This window comes from Ranitomeya variabilis, chromosome 4, assembly GCF_051348905.1.
Source record: "Ranitomeya variabilis isolate aRanVar5 chromosome 4, aRanVar5.hap1, whole genome shotgun sequence".
Classification (NCBI taxonomy): Eukaryota; Metazoa; Chordata; class Amphibia; order Anura; family Dendrobatidae; genus Ranitomeya; species Ranitomeya variabilis.
This window is the reverse complement of record NC_135235.1, coordinates 127,621,410-127,637,635: the sequence shown is the minus strand read 5'-3', so window position 1 is coordinate 127,637,635 and position 16,226 is coordinate 127,621,410.

The following is a 16,226-nucleotide window of genomic DNA, read 5'->3' as shown; positions in this document are numbered from 1 at the left end:
TTGAATAAATACCCAACAGTGTCACCAGAAAAGCTCCCCTACACCATCACACCTCCTCCTCCATGCTTCACGGTGGGAACCAGGCATGTAGAGTCCATCCGTTGACCTTTCCTGCGTTGCACAAAGACACGGTGGTTGGAACCAAAGATCTCAAATTTGGCCTCATCAGACCAAAGTGCAGATTTCCACTGGACTAATATCCATTCCTTGCGTTCTTTAAACCAAACAAGTCTCTTCTGCTTGTTGCCTGTCCTTAGCAGTGGTTTCCTAGCAGCTATTTTACAATGAAGGCCTGCTGCACCGTCTCCTCTTAACAGTTGTTGTAGAGATGTGTCTGCTGCTAGAACTCTGTGTGGCATTGAGCTGGTCTCTAATCAGAGCGGCTGTTAACCTGCGATTTCTGAGGCTGGTGACTCGGATAATCCTCAGAAGCAGAGGTGACTCTTGGTCTTCCTTTCCTGGGGCGGTCCTCATGTGAGCCAGTTTCTTTGTAGCGCTTGATGGTTTTTGCCACTGCACTTGGGGACACTTTTAAAGTTTTCCCAATTTTCTGAGTGACTGACCTTCATTTCTTAAAGTAATGATGGCCACTCATTTTTCTTTACTTAGCTGCTTTTTTCTTGCCATAATACAAATTCTAACAGTATATTCAGTAGGACTATCAGCTGTGTATCCACCAGACTTCTGCACAACAAAACTAATGGTCCCAACCCCATTTATAAGGCAAGAAATTCAACTTACTAAACCTGACAGGGCACACCTGTGAAGTGAAAACCATTCCTGGTGACTACCTCTTGAAGCTCATCAAGGGAATGTATTTACAAACTGAAATAATCAACAAGGGAAAAACTAAAGTAAAGGGAATGCCAAGAGTGTGCAAAGCAGTCATCAAAGCAACAGGTGGCTACTTTGAAGAACCTACAATACAAGACATAATTTCAGTTGTTTCACACTTTTTTGTTAAGTATATAATTCCACGTGTTATTTCATAGTTTTGATGCCTTCAGTGTGAATGCACAATTATCATTGTCATGAAAATACAGAAAAATCTTTAAGTGAGAAGGTGTGTCCAAACTTTTGATCTGTACTTTTGATCAGCTAGCAACTCCCTGTGCCCGATGGAATAATTCCTCTCCGCTGGTGTGAAGGTCTTGGAGAAAAAGAATCAAGGATGCTTCTGATCTTGAGCATCCTTTTGGAAGAGGACTGCTCCAGCACTGACGGATGAGGCATCCACCTCCATTATAAATGGTTTATCTACATCGGGGCAATGTAAAATGGGAGCGCTAGCAAAGTGAGACTTGATAGAGAGGAAGGCTTTGGAGACCACCTCCGACCACAATATGGGATTTGCACCCTTCTTGGTGAGGGCTACCAAGGGAGCTATGTTGTGAATTTGGTTTTTGGGCTCCCCCGGTGGTCACTGGTGGTACTGGACTTGTGTGCTTCACTTTCTCTGTTCACCTGTTTCCATCAGGATATGGGAGTATCCTATTTAGCCTTGCTTCTCAGTTATTCTAGTGCCGGCCATCAATGTAACCAGAGCCTTTCTGTTGCATGTTCCTGCTTCTAGACTACTATCAGCTAAGTTGGACTCTTAGTCCTAAGTTTGTTTGCATTTTTGTTCCAGTTCACAGTTATGTTATGTTTCTGTAGCTGGAAGCTCTTGTGGGCCGAAATTACCACTCCGGTGTCATGAGTTGACACATGAGTCTTAAAGTAATTTCTGGATGGTATTTTAATAGGGTTTTCAGCTGACCGTGAAGTTCCCTATTGTATCTTCTTGCTATCTAGTAAGCGGACCTCGCTTTGCTGAACCTACCTTCATACTGCGTATGTCTTTTCCTCTGAACTCACCGTCAATATATGTGGGGGGCTTCTGTCTCCTTTTTGGGGGAATTTCCCTAGAGGTAAGCCAGGTCTGTTTTTTCCTCTATTAGGGTTAGTTAGTTCTCCGGCTGGCGCTGGGCGTCTAGGGATAAAACGTAGGTACGCCACCCGGCCACTGTTAGTTGTGTGGTAGGTTTAGCTCACGGTCAGCTCGAGATTCCATCACCCAAGAGCTAGTCTGTTATTTAAGTTCTCTGACTTTCCCTTGCCATTGGGAACCATGACAGTATGGCCTGCCAAGGGTTAAAACCGTTGGCAGAAGAAAGGAGAGAAAAAGAAGTCTGCAGATTTTTTTTTTTTCCCCTGAGCTTGCTCTATAGTTGACTTAGTTGCATTTCTGCTCTAATTGCAGCCTTTGTCTCTCTCCTTCTAATCCTTGAATGGCTCTGATCTCACCTGATTAAAATGGATCCTCAGAGTTTGGCTACAGGTTTGAATAATCTTGCTACGAAGGTTCATAATTTACAGGATTTTGTTATTCATGCTCCTATATCTGAACCTAGAATTCCTATACCAGAATTTTTCTCCGGGGATAGATCTCATTTCCTGAATTTCAAAAATAATTGTAAATTATTTCTTTCCCTGAGATCTCGCTCCGCTGGAGATCCCGCACAGCAGGTTAGGATAGTAATTTCCTTGCTGCGGGGTGACCCTCAAGACTGGGCATTTGCATTGGCACCCGGGGATCCTGCGTTGCTCAATGTGGATGCGTTTTTTCTGGCTTTGGGGTTGCTTTATGAGGAACCTAACTTAGAGATTCAGGCTGAAAAAGCCTTGATGGCCCTATCTCAAGGGCAAGATGAAGCTGAAATATACTGCCAAAAATTTCGTAAATGGTCTGTGCTTACTCAGTGGAATGAGTGCGCCCTGGCGGCTAATTTCAGAGAGGGTCTCTCTGATGCCATTAAAGATGTTATGGTGGGGTTCCCTGCACCTACAGGTCTGAATGAGTCCATGACAATGGCTATTCAGATTGATCGGCGTTTGCGGGAGCGCAAACCTGTGCACCATTTGGCGGTGTCTTCTGAGAAGGCTCCAGAAAATATGCAATGTGATAGAATTCTGTCCAGAAGCGAACGGCAGAATTTTAGGCGAAAAAATGGGTTGTGCTTCTATTGTGGTGATTCAACTCATGTTATATCAGCATGCTCTAAACGTACAAAAAAGGTTGATAAGTCTATTTCAATTGGCACTTTACAGTCTAAGTTTATTCTGTCTGTGACCTTGATTTGTTCATTATCATCAATTACCGCGGATGCCTATGTCGACTCTGGCGCCGCTTTGAGTCTTATGGATTGGTCCTTTGCCAGGCGCTGTGGGTTTGATCTAGAGCCTCTGGAAGTTCCTATACCTCTGAAGGGTATTGACTCTACACCATTGGCTAGTAATAAATCACAATACTGGACACAAGTGACTATGCGTATGAATCCAGACCATCAGGAGACGATTCGCTTACTTGTGTTGTACAATCTACATGATGTTTTGGTGCTCGGATTGCCATGGTTACAATCTCATAACCCAGTTCTTGACTGGAAAGCAATGTCTGTGTTAAGCTGGGGATGTCAGGGGGCTCATGGGGACGTACCTTTGGTTTCCATTTCGTCATCTATTCCCTCTGAGATTCCGGAATTTTTATCTGATTATCGTGATGTTTTTGAGGAGCCTAAGCTTGGTTCACTACCTCCTCACAGAGATTGCGATTGTACCATAGATCTGATTCCGGGCAGTAAATTTCCTAAGGGTCGTTTATTTAATCTATCTGTACCTGAACATGCTGCTATGCGAGAATATATTAAGGAGTCCCTGGAAAAGGGACATATTCGTCCTTCTTCATCTCCCTTAGGAGCCGGTTATTTCTTTGTATCTAAAAAAGATGGCTCTTTGAGGCCGTGTATTGATTATCGACTCTTGAATAAAATTACAGTCAGATATCAGTATCCTCTGCCACTGCTGACTGATTTGTTTGCTCGAATAAAAGGGGCTAAGTGGTTCTCTAAGATTGATCTCCGTGGGGCGTATAATTTGGTGCGAATTAAGCAGGGGGATGAGTGGAAAACCGCATTTAATATGCCCGAGGGCCATTTTGAGTATTTAGTAATGCCTTTTGGTCTTTCAAATGCCCCTTCAGTCTTTCAGTCCTTTATGCATGACATTTTCCGGGAATATTTGGATAAATTCATGATCGTGTATCTGGATGATGTTTTGATTTTTTCGGATGACTGGGATTCTCATGTCCAACAGGTCAGGAGGGTTTTTCAGGTTTTGCGGGCTAATTCCTTGTGTGTGAAGGGTTCTAAGTGTATTTTTGGGGTTCAAAAGATTTCTTTTTTGGGGTACATTTTTTCCCCCTCTTCCATTGAGATGGATCCTGTCAAGGTTCGGGCTATTTGTGATTGGACGCAACCTTCTTCGCTTAAGAGCCTTCAGAAATTTTTGGGCTTTGCTAATTTTTATCGTCGATTTATAACTGGTTTTTCTGATGTTGCTAAACCTTTGACTGATTTGACCAAAAAGGGTGTTGATGTTGCTGATTGGTCCCCTGCTGCTGTGGAGGCCTTTCGGGAGCTTAAGCGCCGCTTTTCTTCCGCCCCTGTGTTACGTCAGCCTGATGTTACTCTTCCTTTTCAGGTTGAGGTCGATGCTTCCGAGATCGGAGCTGGGGCGGTCTTGTCGCAGAAAAGTTCCGATTGCTCCGTGATGAGACCTTGTGCGTTCTTTTATCGAAAATTTTCGCCCGCCGAGCGAAATTATGATATTGGTAATCGGGAGCTTTTGGCTATGAAGTGGGCTTTTGAGGAGTGGCGTCATTGGCTTGAGGGGGCTAGACATCAGGCGGTGGTATTGACCGATCACAAGAATTTGATTTATCTTGAGTCTGCCAGGCGCCTGAATCCTAGACAGGCGCGCTGGTCGTTGTTTTTCTCTCGGTTTAATTTTGTGGTCTCATACTTACCAGGTTCTAAGAATGTGAAGGCGGATGCCCTTTCTAGGAGTTTTGAGCCTGATTTCCCTGGTGATTCTGAACCTACAGGTATCCTTAAGGATGGGGTGATATTATCTGCTGTTTCCCCAGACCTGCGACGGGCTTTGCAGGAGTTTCAGGCGGATGGACCTGATCGTTGCCCGCCTGGTAGACTGTTTGTTCCTGATGATTGGACCAGTAGAGTCATCTCGGAGGTTCATTCTTCTGCGTTGGCAGGTCATCCCGGGATCTTTGGTACCAGGGATTTGGTGGCTAGGTCCTTCTGGCGGCCTTCTCTGTCTCGAGATGTACGAGTTTTTGTGCAGTCTTGTGATGTTTGTGCTCGGGCCAAACCTTGTAGTTCTCGGGCTAGCGGATTGTTGTTATCTTTGCCCATTCCAAAGAGGCCTTGGACTCACATCTCTATGGATTTTATTTCTGATCTCCCTGTTTCTCAGAAAATGTCTGTCATCTGGGTGGTGTGTGACCGTTTTTCAAAGATGGTTCATTTGGTGCCCTTGCCTAAGTTGCCGTCCTCTTCCGAGTTGGTTCCTCTGTTTTTTCAAAATGTGGTTCGCTTGCATGGTATTCCGGAGAATATCGTTTCTGACAGGGGGACCCAGTTCGTGTCTAGATTTTGGCGGGCGTTCTGTGCTAGGATGGGCATTGATTTGTCTTTTTCGTCTGCGTTCCATCCTCAGACTAATGGCCAGACTGAACGAACTAATCAGACCTTGGAGACTTATTTGAGGTGTTTTGTGTCTGCGGATCAGGATGACTGGGTTGCCTTTTTGCCGTTGGCGGAGTTTGCCCTCAATAATCGGGCTAGTTCTGCCACTTTGGTTTCTCCTTTCTTTTGCAATTCGGGGTTTCATCCTCGCTTTTCTTCTGGTCAGGTGGAGTCTTCGGATTGTCCTGGAGTGGATACTGTGGTGGATAGGTTGCATCGGATTTGGGGACAGGTGGTGGACAATTTGGAGTTGTCCCAGGAGAAGACTCGGCGTTTTGCTAATCGCCGTCGTCGTGTTGGTCCTCGTCTTCGTGTTGGGGACTTGGTGTGGTTGTCTTCTCGTTTTGTCCCTATGAGGGTTTCTTCTCCTAAGTTTAAGCCTCGGTTCATCGGCCCGTATAGGATTTTGGAGATTCTTAACCCTGTGTCCTTTCGATTGGACCTCCCGGCATCTTTTTTTATCCATAATGTCTTCTGTTGTGGATTCTGTTTGTGGGCTCCCTCTGGTGGCTACTGCTGGTACTGGGTGACTTTGGTGGGTTGCGGCCTTTGGTTTCCACCTGTCCATCAGAGGCTGGGTGTTTCCTATTTTACCTGGCCTTTCTGTCATTTCCCTTGCCGGCTATCAATGTGTTCAGATGTGCTCTGTTTGGTTCCTGCTACCTGCTCCCAGATCTTTCAGGATAAGCTAAGTGCTGATTTTCAGTTGTTTGGTTTTTGGTCCAGCTTGCTTAGAATGTCTCTATGCTAGCTGGTTGCTCTAGTGGACTGAGGTTCTCCCCATGTGCCATGAGTTGGCACATGGGTTCTTGTAATCTCAGGATGGTATTTTTGATTAGGGTTTTTTGCTGACCGCTCAGTCCCCTTTTGTATCATTCTGCTTTCTAGTTTTCAGCGGGCCTCTATTTGCTAAAGCTATATACATCATCTCTATGTGTGTGCCTTCCTCTCATTTCACCGTCAATACATGTGGGGGGCAACTATACCTTTGGGGTTAATTCCTCTGGAGGCAAGTGAGGTCTTTGTTTTCTCTGCAGTACTAGTTAGCTCTTAGGCTGGTGCGTGGCGTCTAGAACCAACGTAGGCACGCTTCCTGGCTATCTCTAGTTGCGTTTGTCAGGCGTAGGGCAGCGGTCAGCCCAGGTTCCATCACCCTAGAGCTCGTCCGATATTTGTTATACTTCGCTTGTCCTGTGCTATCCCTCGCCATTGGGGATTCATGACAGTATAGCCGGCCCACAAAGTGTTAATTGTTTGGGCTGAAGCAGGAGAAAAAGAAGTGTTCAAGGGAAATTTGTTTTTTTTTTCCCTTCAGAGTTTTGCTGCCTAGCCCTTAATTGCTGTCTAGCTGCTTCTTACCTCCTCTTAACCCTTGAATGGCTCTGATCTTAGCTGTTTATCATGGATGTCCAGAGTTTGGCTTCCAGCCTGAGTAATCTCGCAGCAAAGGTTCAAAACATACAGGATTTCGTGGTTCACACTCCCATGTCTGAACCTAGAATTCCTATTCCAGAGTTTTTTTTCTGGAGATAGATCTACCTTCCTGAATTTCAGGAACAATTGTAAATTGTTTCTCTCTTTGAAATCTCGCTCCTCTGGAGACCCTGCTCAACAGGTCAAGATTGTTATATCGTTCCTACGGGGCGACCCTCAGAATTGGGCATTTGCATTGGCACCAGGGGATCCTGCATTGCTCAGTGTGGATGCGTTTTTTCTGGCATTGGGATTGCTCTATGAGGAACCTAACCTAGAGATTCAGGCTGAAAAGGCTTTATTAGCCCTCTCTCAGGGGCATGATGAAGCGGAAATATATTGTCAGAAATTTCGGAAATGGTCGGTGCTTACTCAGTGGAATGAGTGCGCCCTGGCTGCAAACTTCAGAAATGGTCTTTCTGAGGCCATTAAGGATATTATGGTGGGGTTCCCTGCGCCTACAGGTCTGAATGAGTCTATGGCTATGGCCATTCAGATTGATCGGCGTTTACGGGAGCGCAAACCCGTGCACCAGTTGGCGGTGTCTTCTGAACAGGCACCTGAGACTATGCAATGTGATAGAATTCAGTCCAGAAGTGAACGGCAAAATTATAGGCGGAAAAATGGTTTGTGTTTTTATTGTGGTGATTCTGCTCATGTTATATCAGCATGCTCTAAACGCACAAAAAGGGTTGATAAATCTTTTGCCATTGATACTCTGCAGTCTAAGTTCATTTTGTCTGTGACTCTGATTTTTTCACTGTCTTCCATTTCCGTCGATGCCTATGTGGATTCAGGCGCTGCCCTGAGTCTTATGGATTGGTCATTTGCTAAACGCTGCGGTTTTAATCTAGAGCCTCTGGAAGTTCCTATTCCTCTGAAGGGAATTGATTCTACACCATTGGCTATGAATAAACCGCAGTATTGGACACAAGTGACCATGCGCATGACTCCCGTTCATCAGGAGGTGATTCGCTTCCTTGTACTGTATAATTTACATGATGTACTAGTGCTTGGTCTGCCATGGTTACAAACTCATAATCCTGTCCTGGACTGGAAAACAATGTCTGTGCTAAGCTGGGGATGTCAGGGGGTTCATGATGATGCACCTCCGATTTCTATCGCTTCATCTACTCCTTCGGAGATCCCTGCGTTTTTGTCGGATTATAGGGATGTTTTTGAGGAGCCTAAGCTCAATTCGCTCCCTCCTCATAGAGAGTGTGACTGTGCGATAGAATTGATTCCTGACAGTAAGTTCCCTAAGGGTCGTTTATTTAATCTGTCACTGCCAGAGCATACTGCTATGCGGAATTATATTAAGGAGTCCTTGGAAAAGGGACATATTCGTCCATCTTCGTCCCCTCTGGGAGCAGGTTTTTTTTTCGTGGCAAAAAAAGATGGTTCCCTGAGGCCTTGTATAGATTATCGCCTTCTGAATAAGATTACAGTCAAATACCAGTATCCATTGCCTTTATTTACTGATTTGTTTGCTCGCATTAAGGGGGCTAGGTGGTTCACTAAAATAGATCTTCGTGGTGCGTATAATCTGGTGCGGACAAAACAGGGGGATGAGTGGAAAACCGCATTTAATACGCCTGAGGGCCATTTTGAGTATTTGGTAATGCCTTTTGGACTCTCCAATGCTCCGTCAGTCTTTCAGTCCTTTATGCACAATATTTTCCGTGAATATCTGGATAAGTTTATGATTGTGTATTTGGATGATATTTTGGTGTTTTCTGATGACTGGTAGTCTCATGTTCTACAGGTCAGGAAGGTGTTTCAGGTTTTGCGGGCCAATTCTCTGTTTGTGAAGGGCTCAAAGTGTCTCTTCGGAGTCCAGAAGATTTCTTTTCTGGGGTACATTTTTTCTCCTTCTACTATTGAGATGGATCCCGTTAAAGTTCAGGCTATTTGTGACTGGACACAGCCTACATCTGTTAAGAGCCTTCAGAAGTTCTTGGGGTTTGCTAATTTTTATCGTCGGTTCATTGCTAATTTTTCCAGTATTGTTAAACCTTTGACTGATTTGACTAAAAAGGGTGCTGATGTTGCTGATTGGTCTCCTGCGGCCGTGGAGGCCTTTCGGGAACTTAAGCGCCGGTTTTCTTCTGCTCCTGTGTTGTGTCAACCAGATGTTTCACTTCCTTTTCAGGTGGAGGTTGATGCTTCCGAGATTGGAGCGGGGGCGGTTTTGTCACAGAGAAGTTCTAATGGCTCGGTGATGAAGCCATGTGCTTTCTTCTCTAGAAAATTCTCGCCCGCCGAGCGCAATTATGATGTGGGTAATCGGGAGCTTTTGGCCATGAAGTGGGCATTTGAGGAGTGGCGTCATTGGCTTGAGGGTGCTAAACATCGCGTGGTGGTCTTGACTGATCACAAGAATCTCATTTACCTTGAGTCTGCCAGGCGTTTGAATCCTAGACAGGCTCGTTGGTCGTTATTTTTTTCTCGTTTCAATTTCGTGGTTTCATACCTGCCAGGTTCAAAGAATGTGAAGGCGGATGCTCTTTCCAGGAGTTTTGTGCCTGACTCTCCTGGAGACACTGGGCCTGCTGGTATCCTTAGGGATGGGGTAATATTGTCCGCCGTATCCCCAGACTTGCGACGCGCATTGCAGGAGTTTCAGGTGGATAAACCGGATCGATGTCCACCAGAAAGACTGTTTGTTCCGGATGATTGGACCAGTAGAGTCATCTCCGAGGTCCATTCTTCTGTGTTGGCTGGTCATCCTGGAATATTTGGTACAAGAGACTTGGTGGCCAGGTCTTTTTGGTGGCCTTCCTTGTCTAGGGATGTGCGTACCTTTGTGCAGTCTTGTGAAGTGTGTGCTCGAGCTAAGCCTTGCTGTTCACGGGCTAGTGGGTTGTTGTTATCATTGCCCATCCCGAAGAGGCCTTGGACGCACATTTCCATGGATTTTATTTCTGATCTCCCGGTTTCACAGAAAATGTCCGTTATCTGGGTTGTGTGTGACCGTTTTTCTAAGATGGTTCATTTGGTGCCCTTGCCTAAGTTGCCCTCCTCCTCTGAGTTGGTTCCTTTGTTTTTTCAGAACGTGGTTCGTTTGCATGGGATTCCGGAGAATATCGTTTCTGACAGGGGTTCCCAGTTTGTGTCTAGATTTTGGCGGACGTTTTGTGCCAAGATGGGCATTGATTTGTCTTTCTCGTCTGCATTCCATCCTCAGACGAATGGCCAGACGGAGCGAACTAATCAGACCTTGGAAACTTATTTGAGGTGTTTTGTTTCGGCTGATCAGGATGACTGGGTTGCCTTTTTGCCACTGGCCGAATTTGCTCTTAATAATCGGGCTAGTTCTGCCATGTTGGTCTCTCCTTTTTTTGTAATTCGGGGTTTCATCCTCGTTTTTCCTCTGGTCAGGGGGAATCTTCGGATTGTCCTGGAGTGGACGTGGTGGTGGACAGGCTACATCAGATTTGGAATCAGGTGGTGGACAATTTGAAGTTATCTCAGGAGAAGACTCAGCAGTTTGCTAATCGCCGTCGCCGCGTGGGTCCCCGACTTCTTGTTGGGGACTTGGTGTGGTTGTCTTCTCGTTTTGTCCCTATGAAGGTCTCTTCTCCTAAGTTCAAGCCTCGGTTCATCGGTCCTTATAGGATCTCGGAGATTCTTAACCCCGTATCTTTTCGTTTGGATCTCCCAGCATCGTTTGCTATTCATAATGTGTTCCATCGGTCGTTGTTGCGGAGGTATGAGGTGCCCATTGTTCCTTCGGTCGAGCCTCCTGCTCCGGTGCTGGTGGAGGGAGAATTGGAGTATGTTGTTGAAAAGATCTTGGATTCTCGTGTTTTCAGACGCAAACTCCAGTATTTGGTTAAGTGGAAGGGTTATGGTCAGGAGGATAATTCCTGGGTGGTCGCCTCCGATGTTCATGCGACTGATTTGGTCCGCGCCTTCCATAGAGCTCACCCTGATCGCCCTGGGGGTTCTCGTGAGGGTTCGGTGACCCCTCCTCAAGGGGGGGGTACTGTTGTGGATTCTGTTTGTGGGCTCCCTCTGGTGGTTACTGCTGGTACTGGGTGACTTTGGTGGGTTGCGGCCTTTGGTTTCCACCTGTCCATCAGAGGCTGGGTGTTTCCTATTTTACCTGGCCTTTCTGTCATTTCCCTTGCCGGCTATCAATGTGTTCAGATGTGCTCTGTTTGGTTCCTGCTACCTGCTCCCAGATCTTTCAGGATAAGCTAAGTGCTGATTTTCAGTTGTTTGGTTCTTGGTCCAGCTTGCTTAGAATGTCTCTATGCTAGCTGGTTGCTCTAGTGGACTGAGGTTCTCCCCATGTGCCATGAGTTGGCACATGGGTTCTTGTAATCTCAGGATGGTATTTTTGATTAGGGTTTTTTGCTGACCGCTCAGTCCCCTTTTGTATCATTCTGCTTTCTAGTTTTCAGCGGGCCTCTATTTGCTAAAGCTATATACATCATCTCTATGTGTGTGCCTTCCTCTCATTTCACCGTCAATACATGTGGGGGGCAACTATACCTTTGGGGTTAATTCCTCTGGAGGCAAGTGAGGTCTTTGTTTTCTCTGCAGTACTAGTTAGCTCTTAGGCTGGTGCGTGGCGTCTAGAACCAACGTAGGCACGCTTCCTGGCTATCTCTAGTTGCGTTTGTCAGGCGTAGGGCAGCGGTCAGCCCAGGTTCCATCACCCTAGAGCTCGTCCGATATTTGTTATACTTCGCTTGTCCTGTGCTATCCCTCGCCATTGGGGATTCATGACAGTCTTCCATCGGTCATTATTGCGCAGGTATGAGGTACCGGTTGTGCCTTCCGTTGAGCCTCCCGCTCCGGTGTTGGTTGAGGGTGAATTGGAGTACGTTGTGGAGAAGATCTTGGACTCCCGTGTTTCCAGATGGAAACTTCAGTATCTGGTCAAGTGGAAGGGCTACGGTCAGGAGGATAATTCTTGGGTGACAGCCTCTGATGTTCATGCCTCTGATTTGGTCCGTGCCTTTCATAGGGCTCATCCTGATCGCCCTGGTGGTTCTTGTGAGGGTTCGGTGCCCCCTCCTTGAGGGGGGGGTACTGTTGTGAATTTGGTTTTTGGGCTCCCCCGGTGGTCACTGGTGGTACTGGACTTGTGTGCTTCACTTTCTCTGTTCACCTGTTTCCATCAGGATATGGGAGTATCCTATTTAGCCTTGCTTCTCAGTTATTCTAGTGCCGGCCATCAATGTAACCAGAGCCTTTCTGTTGCATGTTCCTGCTTCTAGACTACTATCAGCTAAGTTGGACTCTTAGTCCTAAGTTTGTTTGCATTTTTGTTCCAGTTCACAGTTATGTTATGTTTCTGTAGCTGGAAGCTCTTGTGGGCCGAAATTACCACTCCGGTGTCATGAGTTGACACATGAGTCTTAAAGTAATTTCTGGATGGTATTTTAATAGGGTTTTCAGCTGACCGTGAAGTTCCCTATTGTATCTTCTTGCTATCTAGTAAGCGGACCTCGCTTTGCTGAACCTACCTTCATACTGCGTATGTCTTTTCCTCTGAACTCACCGTCAATATATGTGGGGGGCTTCTGTCTCCTTTTTGGGGGAATTTCCCTAGAGGTAAGCCAGGTCTGTTTTTTCCTCTATTAGGGTTAGTTAGTTCTCCGGCTGGCGCTGGGCGTCTAGGGATAAAACGTAGGTACGCCACCCGGCCACTGTTAGTTGTGTGGTAGGTTTAGCTCACGGTCAGCTCGAGATTCCATCACCCAAGAGCTAGTCTGTTATTTAAGTTCTCTGACTTTCCCTTGCCATTGGGAACCATGACAGAGCTACCAAAGTTGAGAAGTGGGGAATGAACTGGCGATAATAGTTAATGAACCCCATAAAGCGCTGCACCGCTTTGAGAGAATGGGGTTCCTGCCAGTCCATCACAGCCTGTAGCTTGGCAGGATCCATAGCCAATCCCTGGGCGGAGATGATATAGCCCAGGAAAGGCAAGGACTCCTGCTCAAACACACACTTCTCCAACTTGGCATAGAGGGAGTTTGCCCGTAGGAGGTCGAACATTTTGCAAGCATCTCTCTGGTGGGAGTCAATACCTAGAGAGTAGATGAGAATATCATCCAGATAGACTATGACCGAGTTGTTGAGCATGTCCCGGAAGATATTATTTACAAAGTCCTGGAAAATGGCAGGTGCATTACAGAGCCCGACAGGCATCACTAGATACTCATAGTGGCCGTCCCTGGTGTTAAATGCCATCTTCCTTTCGTCCCCCTCACGGATGCGAATCAGGTTGTAAGCACCCCGTAGATCAAGTTTAGTAAAAACCCTCGCTCCCCGCAACCTATCAAATAGCTCAGATATAAGGGGCAGAGGGTACTTATTCTTAATGGTGATTGCTTTAAGACCCCTGTAATCTATGCATGGACATAGTTCACCTTTGTTCTTCTGCACGAAGAAGAACCCCATCCCTGCAGGTGACACTGACTTCCTAATGAATCCTCTTGCCAGATTCTCCTGGATGTACTGAGTCATTGCCTCGGTCTCCGGGAGAGATAATGGATAGACTCGACCCCAGGAAGGCTCAGCACCAGGCAAGAGGTCAATAGGACAGTCATAGGGGTGGTGAGGTGGAAGGGTTGCCGCAGCCTTCTAGGAAAACACGTCTGCATAGGGCCAATAGTGCTTGGGGAGAGAGGAAAGAACTGTGGGTACCTCTGTAGTAGCAACCTGAATGCACTCCCTCAGACATCTACTCTCACAAGATTCACTCATCCCAGAATTCTCCTAGAGGACCACTCGTTATGAGGGGAGTGGAAATGTAGCCAGGTATCCCTAACAGGATCTCATCAATTCCCTCAGGAATGACTAGCAGGGAGATAATCTCCTGATTTGAAGGAGATATGGAAAGATTACACTGCATGCAGAATTATTAGGCAAGTTGTATTTTTTGTATTTTAGAGGATTATTTTTATTATTGATCAACAACTATGTTCTCAATCAACCCAAAAGACTCATAAATATCAAAGCTTATTATTTTTGGAAGTTGGAGTGTTTTTTTTTTAGATTTGGCTATCTTAGGAGGATTTCTGTTTGTGCAGGTAACTATTACTGGGCAGAATTATTAGGCAACTTAATAAAAAACAAATATATTCCCATCTCACTTGTTTATTTTCAGTAGGTAAACCAATATAACCGCACAAAATTTAGAAATAAACATTTCTGACATGCAAAAACAAAACCCCCAAAAATGAGTGACCAATATTGCCACCTTTCTTTATGATAAAAAATACTTGTAAGGGGGCACCACAGACCGTGGGATACCACCAGGACCTATACAGAGATGAACATACACAAAGAAGAACAGACTAGGTCCTATAAATGGGGATCACCACAACGGATATGACATGAATGTAAACACAGCTTTTATTGAAAAATACAGAAAAAGTGACAAAAACACTTACATTTAAAAACATTTAAAAAACATGACTATGCTAACCATTACAGCCCCTAATACGGCAGTAAACCACGTAGGACTCAACCATATAACATCATATACAATATGTAAGTACACGAACCAACCGGGCCATGTAGGCTGTAGTACCTTGGCACTCCCCCGGGTAATTTAAACCTATGTACAAAGTGCTGATGACTAGGGTTGAGCGAAACGGATCGGTCATTTTCATAAGTCGCCGACTTTTGGCAAAGTCGGCGTCTCATGAAACCCGAACCGATCCCTGTGTGGGGTCGGCCATGCGGTACGCGACTTTCGCGCCAAAGTCGCGTTTCAATGACGCTAAAAGCGCCATTTCTCAGCCAATGAAGGAGGACGCAGAGTGTGGGCAGCGTGATGACATAGATCTCAGTCCCCACCATCTTAGAGAAGGGCATTGGAGTGATTGGCTTGCTTTCTGCGGCGTCACAGGTGCTATAAAGGGGCGTTCCCGCCGACCGCCATCTTACTGCTGCTGATCTGAGCGTAGGGAGAGGTTGCTGCCGCTTCGTCAGAAGCAGGGATAGTGTTAGGCAGGGTACATTCACCCCCAAACCGCTTGTGCTGTAGCGATTTCCACTGTCCAACACCACCTTTTATTTGCAGGGACAGTGGAGGCTAGATTTTTTTTCCTCAGCGCTGTAGCTCATTGGGCTGCCCTAGAAGGCTCCCTGATAGCTGCGTTGCTGTGTGTGTACGCCACTGTGCAAACCAACTGCTTTTTTCAAAGCACAAATCCTGTTGTTCCTTCCTTTCTGCACAGCTGTCTTGTTTGTTTGTCCACACTTTTGTGTGCAGCAGTCCTTTTTATAGCTGCCTGCCATACTTTTCTGAGATTACTGCAGGGAGATAAAGATTGGCAAGTCTGCCTCTGTGCCAGTGTTGTGTGTGGCATCTGTCTCTCATTGTGTGCCACAGAAAACCTAGTGTGTAATACTGGGCCATTTTTTTTTTTAATTCTCCCGGAAAAAAAAAATAGTGGGAGATAAAGATTGGCAAGTCTGCCTCTGTGCCAGTGCTGTGTGTGGCATCTGTCTCTCATTGTGTGCCACAGAAAACCAGTGTGTAATACTGGGCCATTTTTTTTTTTTTTTTGTAAATTCTCCCTGAAAAAAAATAAATAAATAGTGGGAGATAAAGACTGGCAAGTCTGCCTCTGTGCCATTGCTGTGTGTGGCATCTGTCTCTCATTGTGTGCCACAGAAAACCAGTGTGTAATACTGGGCCATTTTTTTTTTTAATTCTCCCTGTAAAAAAATAAATAAATAGTGGGAGATAAAGATTAGCAAGTCTGCCTCTGTGCCATTGCTGTGTGTGGCATCTCTCTCTCATTGTGTGCCACAGAAAACCAGTGTGTAATACTGGGCCGTTTTTTTTTTTTGTAAATTCTCCCTGAAAAAAAATAAATAAATAGTGGGAGATAAAGATTGGCAAGTTTGCCTCTGTGCCATTGCTGTGTGTGGCATCTGTCTCTCATTGTGTGCCACAGAAAACCAGTGTGTAATACTGGGCCATTTTTTTTCCAAATTCTCCCTGAAAAAAAATAAATAAATAGTGGGAGATAAAGATTGGCAAGTCTGCCTCTGTGCCATTGCTGTGTGTGGCATCTCTCTCTCATTGTGTGCCACAGAAAACCAGTGTGTAATACTGGGCCGTTTTTTTTTTTTGTAAATTCTCCCTGAAAAAAAATAAATAAATAGTGGGAGATAAAGATTGGCAAGTTTGCC